This window comes from Schistocerca nitens, chromosome 9 (assembly GCF_023898315.1).
Source record: "Schistocerca nitens isolate TAMUIC-IGC-003100 chromosome 9, iqSchNite1.1, whole genome shotgun sequence".
In the NCBI taxonomy this organism is placed as follows: Eukaryota; Metazoa; Arthropoda; class Insecta; order Orthoptera; family Acrididae; genus Schistocerca; species Schistocerca nitens.
This window is the reverse complement of record NC_064622.1, coordinates 151,967,954-151,989,404: the sequence shown is the minus strand read 5'-3', so window position 1 is coordinate 151,989,404 and position 21,451 is coordinate 151,967,954. Positions and strand designations below refer to the sequence as shown.

Sequence of the window (21,451 nt, the reverse complement as noted above, 5' to 3'; positions counted from 1 at the left end):
TGATATTTATACAACGGTTCATTAATTTACTCGTCTTTTTCCTGAATCACAAACTTGGCGTGTTGCATAGTATTCATATTAGAATTCTGAATGAAATCGCTCAACGATCTCGGATAATCCATAAGAGACACATTTCCCTTGCGTTTTCCGTTTAAACTTACCTTTCGCATGTGATTTTCATATGGTAAGATAATAAACAAAAGCGCAACAACAGTGGGGTAACAATACGTTTAGCAGTAACGCCTTTCTGGATACTAAGCATGAATTATGAACTGTTAAGCGTAACGAATATCATCGGAAGTGATTCTGCAAACTCAAAAAATGCGCTTTATTATCAGCTGCCTATTACTGCTTGACAACCTGGAATATGGAATCGATCGAGCTCGTATAATCCGCAGAACCTGCTATGTAAGTAACACATTGCACCGGCGTGTTCCCTTTGAACTTATTTTTCTATAGTATTTTCAGATCTAAAAGTAATTTGACATTGATTCTGGTCAAATAGGCGAGATTTACAAGTCGGTCGAATGAGCGCGCCCGATCACATCGGCGGCACGGCTTGGGTAATTATGGAAGGCCGCACGTTTAACGTTCAGTTACGTGCCATCTATGTAATTAAGCTGATGGCAGCGTCGGCCGTCTACGCAGAGTACAGCGAGTGAGTAGAAAGTCTATTTTTATATGTTACCATAAATTACACACTCAGAGACAAAAGAGAATGATAAATCACGACGGAATTATTGGAATGCGGCGGAAATCGCTAGATGTGACGCACATGTACCGACAAACAAACGATTACAATTCCAGAAAATTTGAATGGTTTATTCAAGTAGAAGAGCTTCACAAATCGAGCAAGACAATATCGCGTTGGACCACCTCTCGCCGTTATAGAAGCAGTTTTTCTGCCTGGCATTGGTTGACAGAGTTTGTTGGATGTCCCCCTGTGGGACTTCATGCCAAATTCTGTCCAATTTGCGGGTTAGATCGTGAAACTTCCGAGGTAGTTTTAGGGCCCTGACCATAATCCTGTGATCCTGTCGGCTGCAGAATCCCCAACTTGCGTAATAGGGTGGAGGTCTTTCGGGTTTCGCTAAATACGTCAGAAGTCCATTTAAAGCAGGGGGTGGCTGCACCGGTAGAAGGAATTGTGTGGCGTGGACTTGGTGGTTTTTTAGGTTTGAAGGTCTCATGGGAGCACAAACAGGACCTCAGTCTCGGTGCAGATCGAATACAGGAAGAATGTACATACAGGAACCAGCAGTATAAGAGTTGTAAATAGTTGCAGCTGTGTTGAGAAAATACCAGAGCTCCAAGAGCTAATAAAAGCACTGATTCTCAAATCGTTTTAGGCACTGAATATTGGCTAAATCCGGAGATAAGTTCAGCCGGAATTTTTCTAAAGGACCTAACGGTGTTCAGAAAGGAAAGGTGAAATACAGTTGGTTGTGGCGTCTTTCTTGCTGTTACAAGTAGTTTATCTTGCTGCGAAATGGAAGTACATAATTCCTGTGAGTTAGTGTGGATAGAAATCATTCTTGACAACCGGAATAAAATAATAATTGGATCGTTTTACCGATCTCCCAACTCAGATCTTACAGTTGCTATAAAGTTCAACGAATACATGAGTCTAATTTCAAACATACACCTTACTCATACAACTATAGTTGGTGGTGACTATAATTTATCCTCGATATGTTGGCGAAAATACATGTTTAATCCGGAGGTACGCATAAAACATCATCCGAAATTGTGCTAAAAGCCTTATCTGAAAATTATTTCGAGCAGTTAGTTCATGAGCCCATTCGGAGAATAAATGGTTTTGAAAACAATTTTGATCTCTTAGCAACGAATAATCCTGAGCTAGTAAAGAGCATCACAATGGATACAGGGATTAGTGAACACACGGTTGTCGCAGCGATAATGAATATCGTAACTCCCAAATACTCCAAAAATAAACGAAAACCTATTCAAGAAAGCAAATGAAAATACGCTTGATGCTTTTCTGAGAAGCAGTCACCACTCCTTCCAAATTAAGAATGTAATTGTAGATCAGATGTGGCTTCAGTTCAAAGAAATAGTATTGACAGCCATTGAGATATTTATACCAAATAAATTAACAAATGACCATGCTGGCCAAGGTAGTGTTTGGCAAGTACGAAGTAGTAAAAACTCTCGACGCTGGTGGGCACTAGCTTCATGAAATGTACGCTCAGGATGGCTTCCCACGAAGGGCAACAAATCGGGGCGTAGAATATCGCCGACGATTCTCTGGCCTGTAGCGGCACCACGGATCACAACTAAATGAGTCCTGCTATGAAAAGTAATGGCACTCCTACTTATCGGCCGTGTGGTGGGCGACAATTAGGTTGGTATGCTATCACTATCCAGAGAGTCTCTAGATACGTCTTCCCCGGTCAGTGAGGCTTAGTTCGAAGCGGGACTCAACACTGCAAACAATTCTACTCGAGTCATTGATGTTCCAGGCCGAAAATAGATAATTTTTGCCTGTCGCTGGGAGCATATTCACGTATGGTTATGTTACACAGTTCTCTCTCTCCGATATTTTTCAACATTTCATAGACCCACGAATGTGGTCCCGAATGCACAATTGATGGCTTGCATATGTAATTCTGCCACGTATTCCTGCGTCTCGTATTGCTAACAATTCGCACATGTAGCACAGCATGGTTGTTTAAGGTGATTCATAGCCACATATGGTAGGAATTAATCCATACGTGAAGGTTGTTCTTCGGTAAGACCAGTTTTGTTTCTGTTACCGTTGTGTTTCATTTTGTCAGCCGATTTCTTACGTGGTTGGGCGATGCATACGAGCATTGTGACAGCCCCTGTGGTTTTTTTTTTTTTTTAGCTCCGTTTGTATTCAGCCTTTCTTCAGGTGTAGAATGGCTGCCTACGCATGTACTCCAGTGCACCATCCAAATTATTAGGTTGCAGCAGTACACTCTTCTATATCAGCTGGCCTACATACGAGGCCTGTTCAGAAAGTAAGCTCCGATTGATTGCCAAATTGAAACCACAGTGAACATCAGAAATGTTTTACTTGTAACAATTAGCTACACCTTTCAGCTACTTCTCTACGTAGTCGCCGTTCTGACTTAGACTTTTGTCATAGCGTTGTACCAACTTTTCAATAGCCTCATCATAGAAGGCAGCCGCCAGTGCTTTCCGCCAATTCTCCACGCTGGCCTACACCTCGTTGTCTGTGTCAAAATGTTGTCTTCAAAGACAGCGGTTCATGTGACCAGAGATGAAACTCAGGGGGAGACAATTGCGGACTGTATTGTGGGTAATCTCACATTTCCATTTGAAAACGATGCAGGAGCATCTTCATTGCCCCTGCAGAATGCGGCTGAGAATTGTCTTGAAGAAGAAACAGCACGACAGTTATGTAATGTTAGCTGCATAGCTTCAGGCGAAATTTCTCACCAGGCCCTCGTACTTGGCGGCAGACACTATTTTCTAGACATCTTTACGCACTCACTGCGAGCTCAGAAATGAGAAGAGCGACGTGATGCTAACTGGGGTTATACTAGATACACTACCCAACACATCTGTGCAAAGCTTTATCGGATTTTCATAGTCGTTTCCATTTCGCGACCGATCGGAGCTTACTTTCTGAACGCCCCTCGTATATAACTCAAGTACACAAATATAACTTTTTCTGGGATAGAACTGACGCGGCTCACTTAAAAATGGTTCAAATGGCTCTGAGCACTATGGGACTTAACATCTGAGGTCATCAGTCCCCTAGAACTTAGAACTACTTAAACCTAACTAACCTAAGGACATCACACACATTCATGGCCGAGGCAAGATTCGAACCTGCGACCGTAGCGGTCATACAGTTCCAGACTGAAGCGCCTAGAGCCGCTCGGCCACATCGGTGGCTCACTTATTTTTAACCACGGTGTCTTCCACTGATTTCTGTTTACAATTTCCTTATTACCTGTCGTGAGATACTGTTTGACAATGTATGTATTCTGGTATACCTAGTAACACACTTAAAACTTTTAGTCTTTGATGTTACCTCTGTTCTACTTTACGTCACGAGCACACTGTTTGGATAATGTTATCAGTCATCTGACAATTTTGTTTTAATACTACACCTTTTTATGCTTTGGTTTACTAATAACAAGCTTAGGCATATATTACGTCAGCTAACTTACCGTGTATGTACTTTCGTTGATGCACTATGAACATGTACTTCGTTATCGACTTTTCCACGTTCCGTAACTCACTGTTCGACATTTCTTATTCTTTTCGTCTTTTAACATAAGAAGCATAGCTTGCGGAATATCTGTATGTGGTGGCCTTATTTCCAGGCTTGCTCAGATAAGATCATTAATGACAAATATATTTTCATGTATCTACTGTTTGTACCTTTGTTTGATGTAATCCCTGATAGTAATATGGCTGGTAATTTTCTTGTTTAAGGGCCGAATCATGGCGTATTGAAAGTCTTAAACCGGTACCCAACAAATTGGAGATGAATTTACAGCTGACGGTGTCCTTGGCATTTTTAACATACACCCATCATTTAATAAACCACCTAAGCACCAGTTAAACTTTCAGAGTTGGATACAATTCTCCGAATCTTATCTATGAAAAGTAGAAAGTGATGCGGCATATCCATGGAAAATTTTGTTCAAGGAAGAAGTTACTAAGCATGAATTATGAACTGTTAAGCGTAACGAATATCATCGAAAGTGATTCTGCAAACTCAAAAAATGCGCTTTATTATCAGCTACCTATTACTGCTTGACAACCTGGAATATGGAATCGATCGAGCTCGTATAATCCGCAGAACCTGCTATGTAAGTAACACATTGCACCGGCGTGTTCCCTTTGAACTTATTTTTCTATAGTATTTTCAGATCTAAAAGTAATTTGACATTGATTCTGGTCAAATAGGTGAGATTTACATACACGGTAAGTTAGCTGACGTAATATATGCCTAAGCTTGTTATTAGTAAACCAAAGCATAAAACGGTGTAGTATTAAAACAAAATTGTCAGATGACTGATAACATTGTCCAAACAGTGTGCTCGTGACGTAAAGTAGAATAGAGGTCATCAGTCCCCTAGAACTTAGAACTACTTAAACCTAACTAACCTAAGGACATCACACACATCCATGGCCGAGGCAGGATTCGAACCTGCGACCGTAGCGGTCATACGGTTCCAGACTGAAGCGCCTAGAGCCGCTCGGCCACATCGGCGGCTCACTTATTTTTAACCACGGTGTCTTCCACTGATTTCTGTTTACAATTTCCTTATTACCTGTCGTGAGATACTGTTTGACAATGTATGTATTCTGGTATACCTCAGAGCGGTAAATCCACTAAGACTGTCCCACCCGCTCCGCAGATGTAATGACAGATCCTCTTAAGAGAACGTTTGTAGAGCATTGTAACGAGTTCGAGTCTCGGTCGGGCACACAGTTTTAATCTGCCAGGAAGTTTCATATCAGCGCACACTCCGCTGCAGAGTGAAAATCTCATTCTGGAAACATCCCCCAGGCTGTGGCTAAGCCATGTCTCCGCAATATCCTTTCTTTCAGGAGTGCTAGTTCTGCAAGGTTCGCAGGAGAGCTTCTGTAAAGTTTGGAAGGTAGGAGACGAGGTACTGGCAGAAGTAAAGCTGTGAGTACCGGGCGTGAGTCGTGCTTCGGTAGCTCAGTTGGTAGAGCACTTGCCCGCGAAAGGCAAAGGTCCCGAGTTCGAGTCTCGGTCGGGCACACAGTTTTAATCTGCCAGGAAGTTTCATTGTAACGATTGTTCAGGAAATGCAAAATAGCCTGCACTCTCACCACACGTAGCATTTGTATACTTTTTATCTAAGGCGAAAATTAAAACAAGTCGTCTATTAGGAAACACTGGTGTCTCCCGAATGCATGAACTCCGCTACAAAACGTAGATCCATTAGAGAAAAAGGTCGACGTTGTAAATCGGTAGCTATAAACTATAAAAGTTATGACTTTTTTTTCAACCAGTACACTTACAAACCATGGCCAAATCAGTCTTCACAATATGCAGTAAGAGTGAAAATCCACGCTGACTCAAAAAAGCGGACAAAAACAACGTTCTTGGCCTATCAGCGTGATTTTCAAGATCAGCATAAAAAAAAAATGGTTCAAATGGCTCTGAGCACTATGGGACTCAACTGCTGTGGTCATCAGTCCCCTAGAACTTAGAACTACTTAAACCTAACCAACCTAAGGACATCACACACATCCACGCCCGAGGCAGGATTCGAACCTGCGACCGTAGCAGTCGCACGGTTCCGGACTGCGCGCCTAGAACCGCGAGACCACCGCGGCCGGCAAGATCAGCATCGTTGACCCTGTTTTATTGATGGGAATCTAAATACACTCAAGTATCTCGAGTTACTAAGATATGTTCCTGGTGCAGTTATTGGTAGACATCCCACTGAATATAAAGCGATCAGAGCGGTAAATCCACTAAGACTGTCCCACCCGCTCCGCAGATGTAATGACAGATCCTCTTAAGAGAACGTTTGTAGAGCATTGTAACGATTGTTCAGGAAATGCAAAATAGCCTGCACTCTCACCACACGTAGCATTTGTATACTTTTTATCTAAGGCGAAAATTAAAACAAGTCGTCTATTAGGAAACACTGGTGTCTCCCGAATGCATGAACTCCGCTACAAAACGTAGATCCATTAGAGAAAAAGGTCGACGTTGTAAATCGGTAGCTATAAACTATAAAAGTTATGACTTTTTTTTCAACCAGTACAACGTTAGTTGAAAATTGTTTCATTTAACTCGTGTTGATAGCATTGATTCACTACGAGCTCGTTTCGGTGGAATTTTCCTTTTTAAGAGTTCCTGTTGTGACATTATAACTCTTGTAGTGTACTTAGGTCTAGGTATTTTCTACGTAATATGGCATTATATTGGACGTAAGGTTAAGTGAAATGACGTCCATAATGTATCTTGTAGCGAATTTTCAAATGGTTCAAATGGCTCTTAGCACTCTGGGACTTAACATCTAAGGTCATCAGTCCCCTAGACTTAGAACTAATTAAACCTAACTAACCTAAGGACATCAAACACATCCATGCCCGAGGCAGGATTCCAACCTGCGACAGTAGCAGCAGCGCGGTTCCGGACTGAAGGCTCGGCCACAGCGGCCGGCAGCGAATTTTCTTGCTGGTGATATGTCGTCATTATAAATCACGTAATTCCTTTTGTATTGGACTTTTGAGTGATTTTATACAGTATTTTTTGTCAGCCATTGACAGTTTTCACTCCAACGACGCTTTGTGGTTTACAGGGCAAATTATATCGCCGGAGTTCAGGGATGGCGTTTGAGTTTCAGAGGTTGTAAATCTGTAGTTATGCGAAGCTTATGGCTCTCTATTTTATTTTATGGTGTGTCATTTTTATCCTTTTCCCTTTCCTAGTAATTCAATAAAATTTTCTAATTTATTTTTATGTTTCACATCTGTTTGTTCGTTAAGGATTGTAAATTTTTTTCGCATGTATATAAATTCCCAATTCTTCAAAACAGTTTACATCCAGAAATAAAATTTAGAATAGAAACAGAGCAAAAACTACATACATTTTTTGGACTTAAAAAAGGCAATAGTAATAACCATCACAAGTTCTAAATTTATAGAAAACTTTCTACCACAGGCTTAATTGCAAATAAATTCTTGTCAGCCAGATTCAGATAAATATTTCAGGAAACTGATCAATAGAATCATAAATTTATCTCTCAGAAATAATGCTATACAAAGTGCAAAAACAACACTACAATATATAGTGCAAAGATATGATTTTAACCCCAATACAGTGCTCAAATTATATGAAGAATATTTAAAGCCTCTAACAGTTAACACATATAGGCACACCTGAAACAAGGGGATGGAACTAAAATAACACCAACCTACGTATCAACAGTATACACAGGTAACATATGGAGCAAACTGAACAATTTTCTAAAGAATACGATAGTAAAACTAGAATTTCGTTCAAGCAGCAACCCGGAAACAGAAATAAGGTCAGAGAAAAATGAGATCACTATTTTTTCTTATCTGGGCGTTTAGAAAATTTCCTGTGACAACTGCACAAACTCCTGTGTTGGACAAACAGGAAGAAACTTTGGGATCAGGTCCAGAGGCAACTAAAGAAACTATGAAAGTAACCAATAAAGTTTTTCTTACATTTGAAAAGCCAAAATGATAAGGCAGAACAAATCGAAAATACCTTTCCAACTCTACATAAAATACCTAAAGGTCATGCTGTCAACATTTTAGATGACCTGGAAATTTACACTTATACAAAAAAAAGCATCCGAACGCCATTCTTAAAAAAGAAACAGATTTGAAAGAAAAAATACTCAGAAAACTTTATTGACATAATAGAAAAAGGATTAAAATGACACGGAACATGAAAAACAATAGATAACCTTAAGCTTCACATAATTACAAATTTACTGTCTCCGAAACTCAGCCACTGTCCTCGAACTTCAGCGATATAATTTACTCTGCAAACATAAAGCATAGCTGGAGCAACAACTGTCAAATAACCTGTCAAAAAGTACTATATAAAATAACTTAAAATCCAATACAAAAGAAGATATGTGATATATAATAACGACGTTCTACCAGAAAGATAACTCACTCCAAGTTGCATTATGGACGTTATTCCTCCTAGACATAAGTACACACGACGTAATATTACGCATAAAATATATAGACGTAATTGTAAAATATCAACAGAATCACCTGAAAATGTCATTTTCGGCAAAATTAGCTCGTTGTGAATCAATATAATCAACACGAGTTAAACAAAACAATTTTCTGCTAACTTTGTACCGATTGAAAGAAACTGTCATACTTTGACTTTATATATGCTGCGAGCCCAGTAGAGAAGAAGATAAAAACTACCTACTAATTTCAATAAATTCGCCATGGTGTGTGCTACATTTTTATTCATTCTGGATGTACCGTATTTGGGGTGGCCTGTCTTAGCTTTCTCCCCCTGTATCTAGGGCGATTTTTTTAAATAGTTACCATCTGTGGAACACAATCCCCGAGAAGATAAGAAGCAGAGGGACATACAGGCATATGGTCGGCTATGCGTTCCGAGTGAGGTACACCCATTTGAAGATTGAGACTGAAGATCTTTGACAATGCACGTTTCAATGAATGAAAGCAGAGAAGAGAACACTCCAGACTGATGGGAATGTTGTGTCTGTACTAACGTTTTAGCGTCACATTCAAGATGACAACAGTTTTCTCCATGAGAAAGTGCGACTATTCGTATCACTTAAAGCGCGTGAAGACCTTATTACCTATGTACATGCGTCCATAACGGCCCTGTAGCATAGACACCATGCATGGACACCACGTGACCTGCAGTTTTTCTTTCTAAATACAGAACAACCCATTTGTCAATCAAATATGTTAAAAGATAGTCTGGAAAAATTGACGCTATTATATTTTGTATTTCACATTGGATTTGTGGAGCGTGACACATTGACAAATAGAAGCAGCTGACATAATTGTTGAGTGATGTTGACTGATAACATCCAAGACGGCGAATATACCTAATTTACAATGAAACTGGGTGTTTTTCGATTAAGGAAAATACCGATGCAGGCTAATGATTTCTTTCAAGGAATTTAATGAAGTGTAGACCCAAGTATAAAAACCTATTTCAGTTTCGATGGTATGCTGCAACAGCACCACACATGCTTCAACTAAATGAAAGCGGTACCTTCAGTGGTTGTCGAAGGGAATTATTGTAATAATTTGTATACAATAAATGATCGTCTTGAATCTTTCAAATTAGCTTGGTTAAGAAACAAAATACGAGGCGTGTTTTTTAAGTAAGTACCATTTTGAAATTAAAAAAAGACGTGCTAAGATATCTCAATAATTTTATTTTTACATGAAAGCCTGTACCTTAATATACGCACTGACGCCATTACAGTCTGATTCTTCCTTGTTTACGTTGTGTACTGAGTGTTTAAGATGCCTCCGATAATCGTGAGTCCCACCGACTGTGAAGTCCTGGCTGTTATAAGACTTCTTAGTGATAAAGGCCTAAAAGCGATCGATATTCATTGTGAGATTTGTGCAGTTTACGGAGAAAACATTATGTATGATGGAATGGTAAGAAAGTAGGTGAGATCATTTAAAGGTGAGAGAAAACAGACGCTTTACGATTTCCTCCTTGCGGGATGACTTTCCTAATGTTTCTCGTAGTGTTTTTTATGGCATTGTGACCGAGCACTTGAATTACCGAAAATGGTGCGCAGGTTGGGTACCGAAAATGTTGATGGGTGTGCACAAAACCAAACGTTTAGACAGTGAATTGACTTTCCTTGAGCGGTACCACAACGACGGTGATAATTTCTTAAGCCAAATTGTTACGGGCCTACGTCACACCAGAATCAAAGCAACAGTCCATGGAAGTTGAGCAAGGGCATCGTTTTGCTGCAAGACAATGCCCGTCTGCATGTGGTGAATCGGACCAAAGATCTCATCACATCTTTTCGATGGGAAACTCTAGATCATCCTCGGTGCAGCCCCAATTTTTCGCCCAGTGACTACCATCTGTTCCTGCACTTGAAGAAACACCTGGGCGGTCAGCGTCTTCAAGACGATGAAGAAGTCAAAACAGTGGTGATGCATTAGTTAACAAGTCAGGCGGCATTCTTCTATGAGGAGGGTATTCAAAAACTGGTACAACGTTATGACAAGTGCCTCAATATTGACGGAAATTATGTAGAAAAGTAGATTAAGGTACAGGCTTTCATGTAAAAATAAAATTATTGAGATATCTTGGCACGTCTTTTTTTAATTTCAAAACGGTATTTACTTAAAAAACACGCCTCGTAAAATTCAGTTCCAAAACACTTGTAATAGTCACCATTACCTACACCAGAGAAGGCAACAACTGAAAAAAATGACAGCAAGCATTAACAATATAATAGAAAACTTTTGTCCCGCATTAGACCTGTACCCAACTGGCGCAGGTTCCGTACGTAGTTCGCGTCATGATGACCCTTTCTTGTCTCTGGAAATGAGTTAAAATATTATTAGAATCAGGTAACAGGGAAATACGACAGCTGCTAATCAAGGGTACTTTCGTAATTCTGTATTCAGGAGTGCCAGGGTTGCCAGGAGAGTATAATGTATTGCACGGACAATTTGAGTGTTCTGTTCCTCATGTTTTAACGGTAGCAGACCTTCCTGTGGCCTAGTCGTTAGATTCGTTTCGTTCTATTATAATGTTTCATGATCCATTTCGGTTGTTGTAAAGATTTAAATGAATTCCAGACATGGGAATGGAATTATTAAATAAATAGAGATGAAAACAGTGAATATATAGTAATGTGACGTACCAGCGCAAGTAGTTCAGCATTCTGAACTTGCACTGAATTCATTAGAGACCTGGAAGCGAGCTTGGACAGCACAATAGTTAAGGCGGCTGTTCGTGATAAGCTGGAGATCCAGGTTTGAGTCCCAGTCACCAAGATATTTCCAGTTACACAATCATTACATTGCAGCTTCAACATATCTGGACAATTTGCACTGATATGTCATTATATCTTCATTCATTCCACCCCTCTCGATCCATACATTTTATTTACGCAGATTTAATTTATTTCATGTACAGGATATCATAAATAATAGGGAAAAGTGATGAAAATGAAAGTAAACAATAACAGAAGCAAAACTGTAAGTGGCGTGAATACAAGGACGCTATGAGCAAGAAGCATGAAGCGCCCTTTGAATGTATCCTTATAGCTAAAAGAGCCACGCGCACTTTGAATAAGTAAATGCTATTTGACACTGAAATCAATATAAAAGATAGGGTCGCCACCAACTCTAGCCACACGACAAAATGGGGTAGCACTGAGTCGGAAAATTACTTAATTTATTAATAAGAAAAACTCACAAAAGAACATTCATTGTAAAGTCATTGATAAAGAATGGGATGTAGTTATTAATATGATCCAGGCATTCTTCCCGTGAATCAAATATTGAGTAAAGTAAATAGGACGTGAACACCATGCGTAAGTGCAGCCTGCAGCAAGATTCGTGAAAACACAATCTCTTCCAGAGCATTTGCTTCAGATAAAAAAAGGGACACTAATCACTACACCTGTGCACATGGAAACGCTATCGGTGGGCCAACAAGGAAAACTACAAGGTAAATGGCGAAGGTAACGGCGACGTAACATCGGTACACAAGATAAGATTGAAGGCAAAATTATTTATTCCTTAAAACATTGATGTAGTGCATCTATAGCCTGCTGTTGCATGCTAACTATGTACAATTGCTTGTGAAATACGACACGTTTCATAACAGACTCGCGGGCCCACTCGGTCCGCGGAGACAATTTCTATGGACTGTGGCCAAATTTTAATCACATGAGACAAAGAAAATTCACAAATACACAAAAATTACCAAGATCCGGAAAAGATTAGAAGCATACACACACAATTGTAGGCACATCAACATTCACACTGAACCGAGGGCAATTCAACATATGCAACTCCTTTGTGCTGCGTTCCTCTCACGGATCAAAGTCAAGGCTGCATTGGGAATCAAACTGAAAGTTTACAAAAACCTTGCATTCCCTGCTGCAACCCAGCAAGTAAATCTTTATGAGACGAAACTCGAGACCAAAAGCTAAAAGCTCCCCTCTCTATGTGACAACGCGCCACGCGGTCAGTCCAACTCACCCTTCTTCTACTGGAGCACAGCTGTGTACGCTTCCCGTACCGGCGGCAGACTGCCTCCCGTTTCTCCAGCCTCTTCCACGCTCCGCGTGGACCGGAAAACCCCAGGATGCCGTTTCCGCCACCAACCTAACGCAGGTGGATTTATCACCAGTAGCGGAAACCTCTTTGCCGACTTGACCACTACGAGAGTTGGCAATGAAAGGTGGCTACAGGACCCTTTCAAAACATATCCAATATACGTAGGTCTATCTGCGACTAATTTCAATACAAAGTATTGTCTTCGTAGAAGTCCATTTGTACTATCAACATTTCGATTAAGTTCCTATTTAATTGGTCTGAAATTTTATCCATGGTTCATGGTCGGGAAATGCAATTGCATAATGGCTCACCAGCTCATTTTTCTGCTGATGTAAGTGTGTAGGATGACAAGTAGATGAAAGGCAGTACGTTTTGTATTATCGCGAAATATGGGAGAGAGTGTCACAGAAATGATACAGGATTTGGGCTGGACATAATTAAAATAAAGGCGTTTTTCGTTGCGATGGAATCTTCTCATGAAATTCCAGTCGCCAACTTTCTCCTCCGAATGCGAAAATATTTTGTTGACACCGACCTACATAGGGAAGAACGATCACCACGATAAAATAAGGGAAATCAGAGCTCGTACGGAAAGATATAGGTGTTCATTCTTTCCGCGTGCTATACGAGATTGGAGTAATAGAGATTTGTGAAGGTGTCAGGCATTTAAATGTGATTTGCAGAGTATCCATGTAGATGTAGATGTAGAAGTACGGCGTCAGTGTCGTATAAAACGGATATGTTGAGCACGGTCCATACCTTGGCCTCCAAGATCACCTGTCCTCAGTCCTCTGGATTTTTCTGTCTGGGGTCATCTGAAAAATGAATTGTACAGTACTGTCGTTGACATGGTTGAAGATGTGGTGCAGCGAATTGTACGGTATTGTCAGGATTTACGAGGCGATCCAGGGTATTTGCAGAATTTCGTAACTCTCTGCAAAGTAGAGCGGAGTACTGCATCCAAATGTGATAACGGATGGAACACCTCATTCAATGAGTCTTCAAAGTAAGTTTATCTTTCCCTCTGTAACGACTTGTAAACCATTACTGAAGCCAGCGACATCAATTACAGCGAAATTGCATAATACGCCATACTACGCGCAACAGGACGACTGAAACGGCAAGATATGCAAACAGCAGTACCACACCACATTACATATACATATACACATCTACCTCTAAGATGAAAATTTCCATCAGTGCAGTATTAGCAGATAAATTGGTCTCCAAACAGAACCAGTGCACTAAAGTAATACATTAGATGTTGCCGTCGTACTACTATTTATTGCCGTTAACACAACGAAACTCAACAGGAAAACGTATATTGCTGAGTGAACCTGCATAGTGCATTATAAACCAGACGGTCACAGAGTGGGATGGAAGATCTCATCTCTAAATATTTGTATGTTCCACTTACAAGACGTTTACGAGCTCAGCACACTTTCGCTGGCTTGATCACGTGGTTGACATTAAGCTGATTTGAAAGCCGTGATCCAATGATCAAGCTGACACATTTTATAGCCAATCGTCGGCCTTAAACGCATGCCTGGAGCTCATATTCTGATGATGACCTTACTTACAGCTTCAGAGGAGTTCGTACTAGTCTCTAGGAATACAGAAATTTTCATTCAGTTTATTAAAAGAAAAATTCGATATTTCTGGGATAACTCTTTGTGTTTGCATCATAGATCAGTTTCATTGAAATGTGTCACAGAACAAAGTCTCAAAAATAACTTACGTTTAAGTTTTGCACAGTGGCAAATTTCATGCCTGTCATTTTGAGATTTACAGTTTAATCAATGCCCCACGGTTTCTTGGCTAGGTTTCGTGATTCACATGCGTCTGTAACACATGTGGCATAAATTTTAGAGTGACGTAAGCCTACCAACAAGCTTCTAATGTTTTAAAGTTGGTAAGCAACAAACTACACGCTATTTAGTTGGATACTGAAGTCAATAAAACATTAATTTTTCATGGGTTAACGCGTATTAACAAAGATTAGACAAATTGAACAGTGATGAGGTAATTGTGCTAGAAATAAATTATGTGTAAGAGAACAACAGCTTGTTTAATTTAAAACTAGTACCCTATAATCTATAAAGGTAAGGAGGAAAAGAGGATGAGGAGAACGCAGAGGAAAACAACAATGAGATCAAAGGTGGGGGACAGAAAAACAAGAATTAGCAGCATGATACTAGAACGAAAATTCAAATTCTATATTTACCTTTGACGGACGATACTTCGTTGATGAAGAGATGAGTAATCGTTGCGGTATATGGTTCAGTAATCTGCTAACGGAAAGCGCCAGCGTAACTGAGCAGAACTGCAGCAATAGATGTCTTCATTTGATGGCACTGTACACAAAAACACTTGACCACTAGTGAAATTTTCAATATTTATATGCACAGCATTCATACATAATTATCCATAAGCGTCTTTCAGAAACCTACAGAGTAATATCACATTTTCTTTCACTACGTGAATTCACACTTTCACTGGTAATGTTTTGGATTTTGGGAAAGATTACTCGTTTGATAAACTTAACGAATTTAGGTTAATCAAATGGTATAACAGGAACTGTAGACACTAAGCTCAGGAGGAAACTGTGTTTCTGACTGCTGCAGATAAGGCGCTTTATATTGGGGTGGCTGTGCGTGAGAATATGGCCAACAAGAGGGAAAACGTTGTCGTAAGACGCGAACAGACAGATACCATTGACAAATCAACAATTCAAGTTGTTTGTGTTGTTTTCGATTTTTGTGCCCTTTTCAAACCTAGAATAAGTATTTTGAGCTGTAGATGAAAAAAATTTCGTTTCCTCAAGTGTGATACATCAGTTGTAGTGGTCCACTTCCGAAATCACTCTAAAAATTATTGGGAGCTTGTAGTAGATACTGAAAAACACTTGCTTATCTAGTTGCTGTTGGAAATGCTGCAGTTCGAAGAAATAGGCTCCTTCGCTGTTCTGGCAGGCAGGATCTCGATGACAGTCACATATCGCTTACACAGGGGAAGAAGTATACCTGTTGTTTGCGTCAGGTAGGCAACACTTAAGCACTGGACAGTAAAACACAAAACACATGACCGTGCAGTTGGTACCGCACGTGGTGTTTGACAGGAGCCAGGCATCAAGTCATGTGCATCATGTGCATTTGTATGCGATAAGGTTGTCAGATGGGAGCACAAGTCGCGATGTACGGCGTCAGAGATCCTCGGCGTACCCGCAGCTGCCCACTCGCTACGAAGCGGCGGCCGCGCGGTTCGGACTTAGGCTGTCGCGCGGCGCGGCGGTGACGTCACGGCACCTGTGGCGCTTCGCGGCTGGAGGCTTGGGGCCGGCCTCGTGTCCCGGCGTGCACTGGCCCTCCGCTCGGCGCCTCGCACACCGGCCCAGTCGCGCGCGACACAACGAAAATAGCCGCCCCTCCGGCGCTAAAGATAGCGCGCCGCCGACCGCCTCAATGCCCATTCTTCCCGCGGACGCCGCAGCGACGCTACGCGGCCTGCTCCCGTTTCTGCACCCTTTATTCCGTCGCGTCGCGTCTTCGTACGCCCCGTGTAACATTTCTAGCTCTTGGTACCATCTCTTTATATCCATATTAACTTCTCAATCTAGAGAATACACGGTAGCAGACGTAGTGGAAGGTGGGGTAAAGTAACCACATTAACGCAAATACTACACTACTGGCCATTAAAATTGCTACACCAAGAAGAAATGCAGATGATAAACGAGTATTCATTGGACAAGTATATTATACTACAACTGACATGTGATTACATTTTCACGCAATTTGGGTGCATAGATCTGGAGAAAAACCACTTCTGGCCGTAATAACGGCTTTGGTACGCCTGGGCATTCAGTCAAACAAAGCTTAGATGGCGTGTACAGGTACAGCTGCCCATGCAGCTTCAACACGATACCCCAGTTCATCAAGAGTAGTGACTGGCATATTGTGACGAGCCAGTTGCTCGGCCACCATTGACCAGAGGTCTCCAATTGGTGAGAGATCTGGAGAATGTGCTGGCCAGGGCAGCAGTCGAACATTTTCTGTATCCAGAAAGGCCCGTACAGGACCTGCAACATGTCGTCGTACATTATCCTGCTGAAATGTACGGTTTGGCAGGGATCGAATGAAGGTTAGAGCCACGGGTCGTAACACATCTGAAATGTAACGTCCACTGTTCAAAGTGCCGTCAATGCGAACAAGAGGTGACCGAGACGTGTAACCAATGGCACCCCGTACCATCAGGCCGGGTGATACGCCAGTATGGCGATGACGAATACATGCTTCCAATGTGCGTTCACCGCGATGTCGCCAAACACGGATGCGACCATCATCATGCTGTAAACAGCACCTGGATTCATCCGAAAAAATGACGTTTTTCCATTCCTGCACCTAGGTTCGTCGTTGAGTACACCATCGCAGGTGCTCCTGTCGGTGATGCAGCGTCAAGGGTAACCGCAGCCATAGTCTTCGAGCTGACAGTCCATGCTGCTGCAAACTTCGTCGAACTGTTCGTGCAGATGGTTGTTGTCTTGCAAGCGTCGACTCAGGGATCAAGATGTGGCTGCACGATCCGTTACAGCCATGCGGATAACATGCCTGTCATCTCGACTGCTAGTGATACGAGGCCGTTGGGATCCAGCACGGCGTTCCGTATTACCCTCCTGAACCCACAGATTCCACATTCTGCTAACAGTCACTGGATCTCGCCCAACGTGAGCAGCAATGTTGCAATACGATAAACCGCAATCGCCATAGGCTACAATCCGACCTTTATCAAAGTCGGAAACGTGATGGTACGCGTTTCTCCTCCTTACACGAGGGATCACAACGTTTCACCAGGCAACGCCGGTCAACTGCTGTTTGTGTATGAGAAATCGGTTGGATACTTTCCTCATGTCAGCACGTTGTAGGTGTCGCCACCGGCGCCAACCTTGTGTGAATGCTCTGAAAAGCTAATCATTTGCATATCACAGCATCTTCTTCCTGTCGGTTAAATTTCGCGTCTGTAGCACGTCATCTTCGTGGTGTAGCAATTTTAATGGTCAGTAGTGTAAATTTTTTTCAAACCCTGTTTATTGATAAAAACTTACCGCTTACATATTTTGAATCTACAAATTTTAAAGTGTCGTCCTAAATATTAACAAGTAAAAGAAATCAGAAGCACCTACAGTTATTTTTCTGAACCACAAAGTAGTGGTCTGTTTTCCCGACCAGTGAGTTAAAGTGGCTAGTGTGGACACACACACTCAAAAAGTGGACAGAAACCCTCTTCTGTCTGCAGTAACGCCGCCGATTTTGGCGTCTTCGCTTAAGAGGACGCAATTGCAAACGGGCTTCACGAAAATTCGATATTTTTGCCTAGTTTAGTAGTCCAATTATTTGGCTATAAAGTGCAGTTTCCTTCATTCAGATATTACGATTATATTCTGAATTATTAATTTTGGTGTACGGCATGGTAACTAAGTACCACGCCCACCTTTGGTCTGTCTTGCTGAGCGTTACTACAGTACTGCAATTATCTGTGTTCCACGGATATTCTTATTTCGGTTGCAAGACAGTCTTGTTGTTTCCATGCCTGCATTATTGACTATCGTTTGACAAGTGTTTCATATTTGTTGTTCGTATTTTAGGTGATACAAATGTTGTAGCGTGATTTTGTCAAACGGAAAGGGTAGAATAAGGAAATTTGCTTGTAAGCCTGGAATTCGTGGAAATAAATATACAAAACCAAACCACGAAATCGCTAGTTGGGAAGAGATGGAAAGAAATAATATTGAAGGTGATGTCAACCAAAGCATCACAGCTTAAATAAAAAGCTTCTACGTGCTTTCTGTTTTCCAAGTTGCTCTCAAATGGCTGACAGTGAAATATTAGTCGGTCGCAATATTATTGCACCTGTAGATCAGAACGCTTCAGTCGGATTACTGTTTTTCTATCGTGATGTTTCACGGGGACACCCTAAATCACTTGACATGTGTACAACTGTCTTGAAATCATTCACAATGCGGTGCGTTTTCCTTAGTCACCACTGTACTTGTTTAGTGTTGCGTCACCACGTGTTTCCGATAACGGCCACGAGAGCCGAAGTGCAATAATATCGAGGTCGGCTAGTACTTGGTGTGAAGACTTTTTGAGCTTCTGTCAACACAAACCTTCCTATGAGTTACTTCAAATGGCTCTGAGCACTATGGGACTCAACTGCTGTGGTCATAAGTCCCCTAGAACTTAGAACTACTTAAACCTAACTAACCTAAGGACAGCACACAATACCCAGCCATCACGAGGCAGAGAAAATCCCTGACCCCGCCGGGAATCGAACCCGGGAACCCGGGCGTGGGAAGCGAGAACGCTACCGCACGACCACGAGATGCGGGCTTCCTATGAGTTACTAAGTGAACTTGTGGGAAAACACACGTTCTGTACAGACTGTGGAACAAACATCACTTCCCATGAAGATTAGGGGAAAACCAAGGGAACTGATTTATAATTTAGATCTAAGATGTTTGGCACATAAATTTACTGCCAATACAATGTTATCACATGTAACCAGAAGGAAACTGTGGAAAAACGATAAACGGTCTAATGACTTAAACTCCATCTTCTGGAGGAGTATTGGACTATGGCTGATCAGTGTTCAAGAAAAACAGTACCAATGGCCGTTATAGAGGTTTATTTCCAGGCAAACAGTTTCGACATTACACTACGTGATCTTCAGGCCAAGACTGCTCCAATACAGTAACCTTCTTGTTACAAATACAGCAGTGCCTTTAACTGGTCTCGTAATAGCTATTACGGGCATACGTGCTCGTTGGACAACAGGCAGCAACTTGTATGTTGTCCAACGAGCACGTATGCCCGTAATTGCTATTACGAGACCAGTTAAAGGCACTGCTATATTTGTAACACGAAGGTTACTGGATTGGAGCAGTCTTGGCCTTAAGATGTCGCAGTGTAACGTAGAAACTGGTTGCCTAGAAGTAAACCTATATAACTGCGATTGGTATTGTTTTTATTGATAAACGATCTAAGTCCATGCACTACTGGGAAAAGACGAAATTCAGGTGCAATTCTTTGTGCAATGATGAACATTCCCCGACCTCCTAGAAAGTTTGATGTTTACATCAAGACTGTTGGTATTGTTGTAAGTGAGTCTACAATGTTGAAAGCAGCGAAAGAGTAGTTGAGTTCAGTAATACGAAATTTAGGCCAAGGCATATTGCTGCAGTTGTCAGTAACAGTTGTCAGAAACGCGGGCACACATCCCTAAAGGGCACTGTGTCAGCCAGGTTTTTAGGTTCCGGACATTGAAATAATTAGTAAGTTCTGTGACATCTGTAGCAGAAATCCCACTACGCAGAATGTGTGCGAAAATGACTATAAACGTTCTAGTGGAGGTATGGAAGTGGCTGGTGTTAGCATTTAGAAAAGGTATCAGCAGAAAAGAGTTGTCTTGCACAGATTCCTATGGGGATGGGGACGGTAAGGCTTATCAGAAAGTGGAAGAACAGAAATTGTATTGTCTTCGCGTTCAAAATAAATAAACTGTAGTGTATAGGGTATGTACAGAAAAGAATGGGATCACAACTCCTGCATATATGAGTGGGATAAAAATTAGGTGGCAAAGAGAGCCTGGCACAGATTGAACGAGCCAAGTTCCAAAATATTACAGTATCGCAGTTGGGAATAACTGCGACAATCTGAATGAGAATAGCTATCTGGGCTACATTCTTTCGTAAAATTTCAGAGCTTGAGAAACCTCAACATCATCTTTGATAGGTAGTGCATATTCAGCAACCCTGCAACACAGAGTCCCAGAAACTATACTACTTGCTGTCAAATCCATTTTCAGAGATCTTATCCAATGAAAATATGTCTCCATGGTAAAACTCACAATCCGAATGAAAGTTTAAATTCCGTCATTTGGTCGAGGACACCAAAAACTATTTTTGTTGGAAAACAAACACTGAAGTATGGTCTTCACGATGCGGTGATGTGCTTCAATGCTGGTGTTTCAGAGAAGACTGATATGTTAAGCCTTTTAGGAACAAAGTACGGTATCAATTCTGAAAGGGGACTGAAAAGCATCGACAAGCAACGCATCTGTTACGATGAAGGATATGCTGCTAGGGAGGTCAGGACAGCCAAAAGATCTAAGAAAACAAAAGAACATAAAGATAATGAAGCTGAGCCACAGTATAACACTGGGACGTTTGAAAAGTGTGTCTGTATGGCAATGGACATTAATTTCTTATACGTAAAACTATAATCTAGTTTTTCTCAAAATTACATTTTTTTATATTCTTATACACTTTTCTCAAAATATAATACTGCCAAAGGCATCAAACTTTCAGTATCATTTGTTAATAAAACGATGGTTCCTCAGATAAGGAAAGAGGCTGTAGAGCCACCAATTATAAATTTACAAACTCTAAGATGTTTAAAACAGCTATAAAAAGATTTTTTTTCTTTTCGCAAGAGAAAAACACTACTCATAACATAAATAAAATACTGTAACTAATCATTATGCGTTTTGGGAGATGGTGTTTCATCTGTATTCTGTAAAAGTTTCTTCTGAAAGGTTGCAAAAGTTCGTTCGTTTTAACATAGATTCCATATGG

The 21,451-nt window shown here is 41.1% G+C and overlaps 1 protein-coding gene across 3 annotated transcripts in view; it reads right to left on the bottom strand.

Annotated features, from left to right (window-relative positions):
- The window catches only part of LOC126203811 (TWiK family of potassium channels protein 18), a 1,380,696-nt gene extending 1,364,537 nt beyond the window's left edge, over window positions 1-16,159 (bottom strand). For all 3 annotated transcript variants that reach the window (XM_049938180.1, XM_049938179.1, XM_049938178.1), the window contains exon 1: window positions 15,050-16,159. The gene's annotated coding sequence lies outside the window, so the exon portion shown is untranslated. The remainder of the gene's footprint in view (window positions 1-15,049) is intronic.
- Window positions 16,160-21,451: the final 5,292 nt, after the last annotated feature.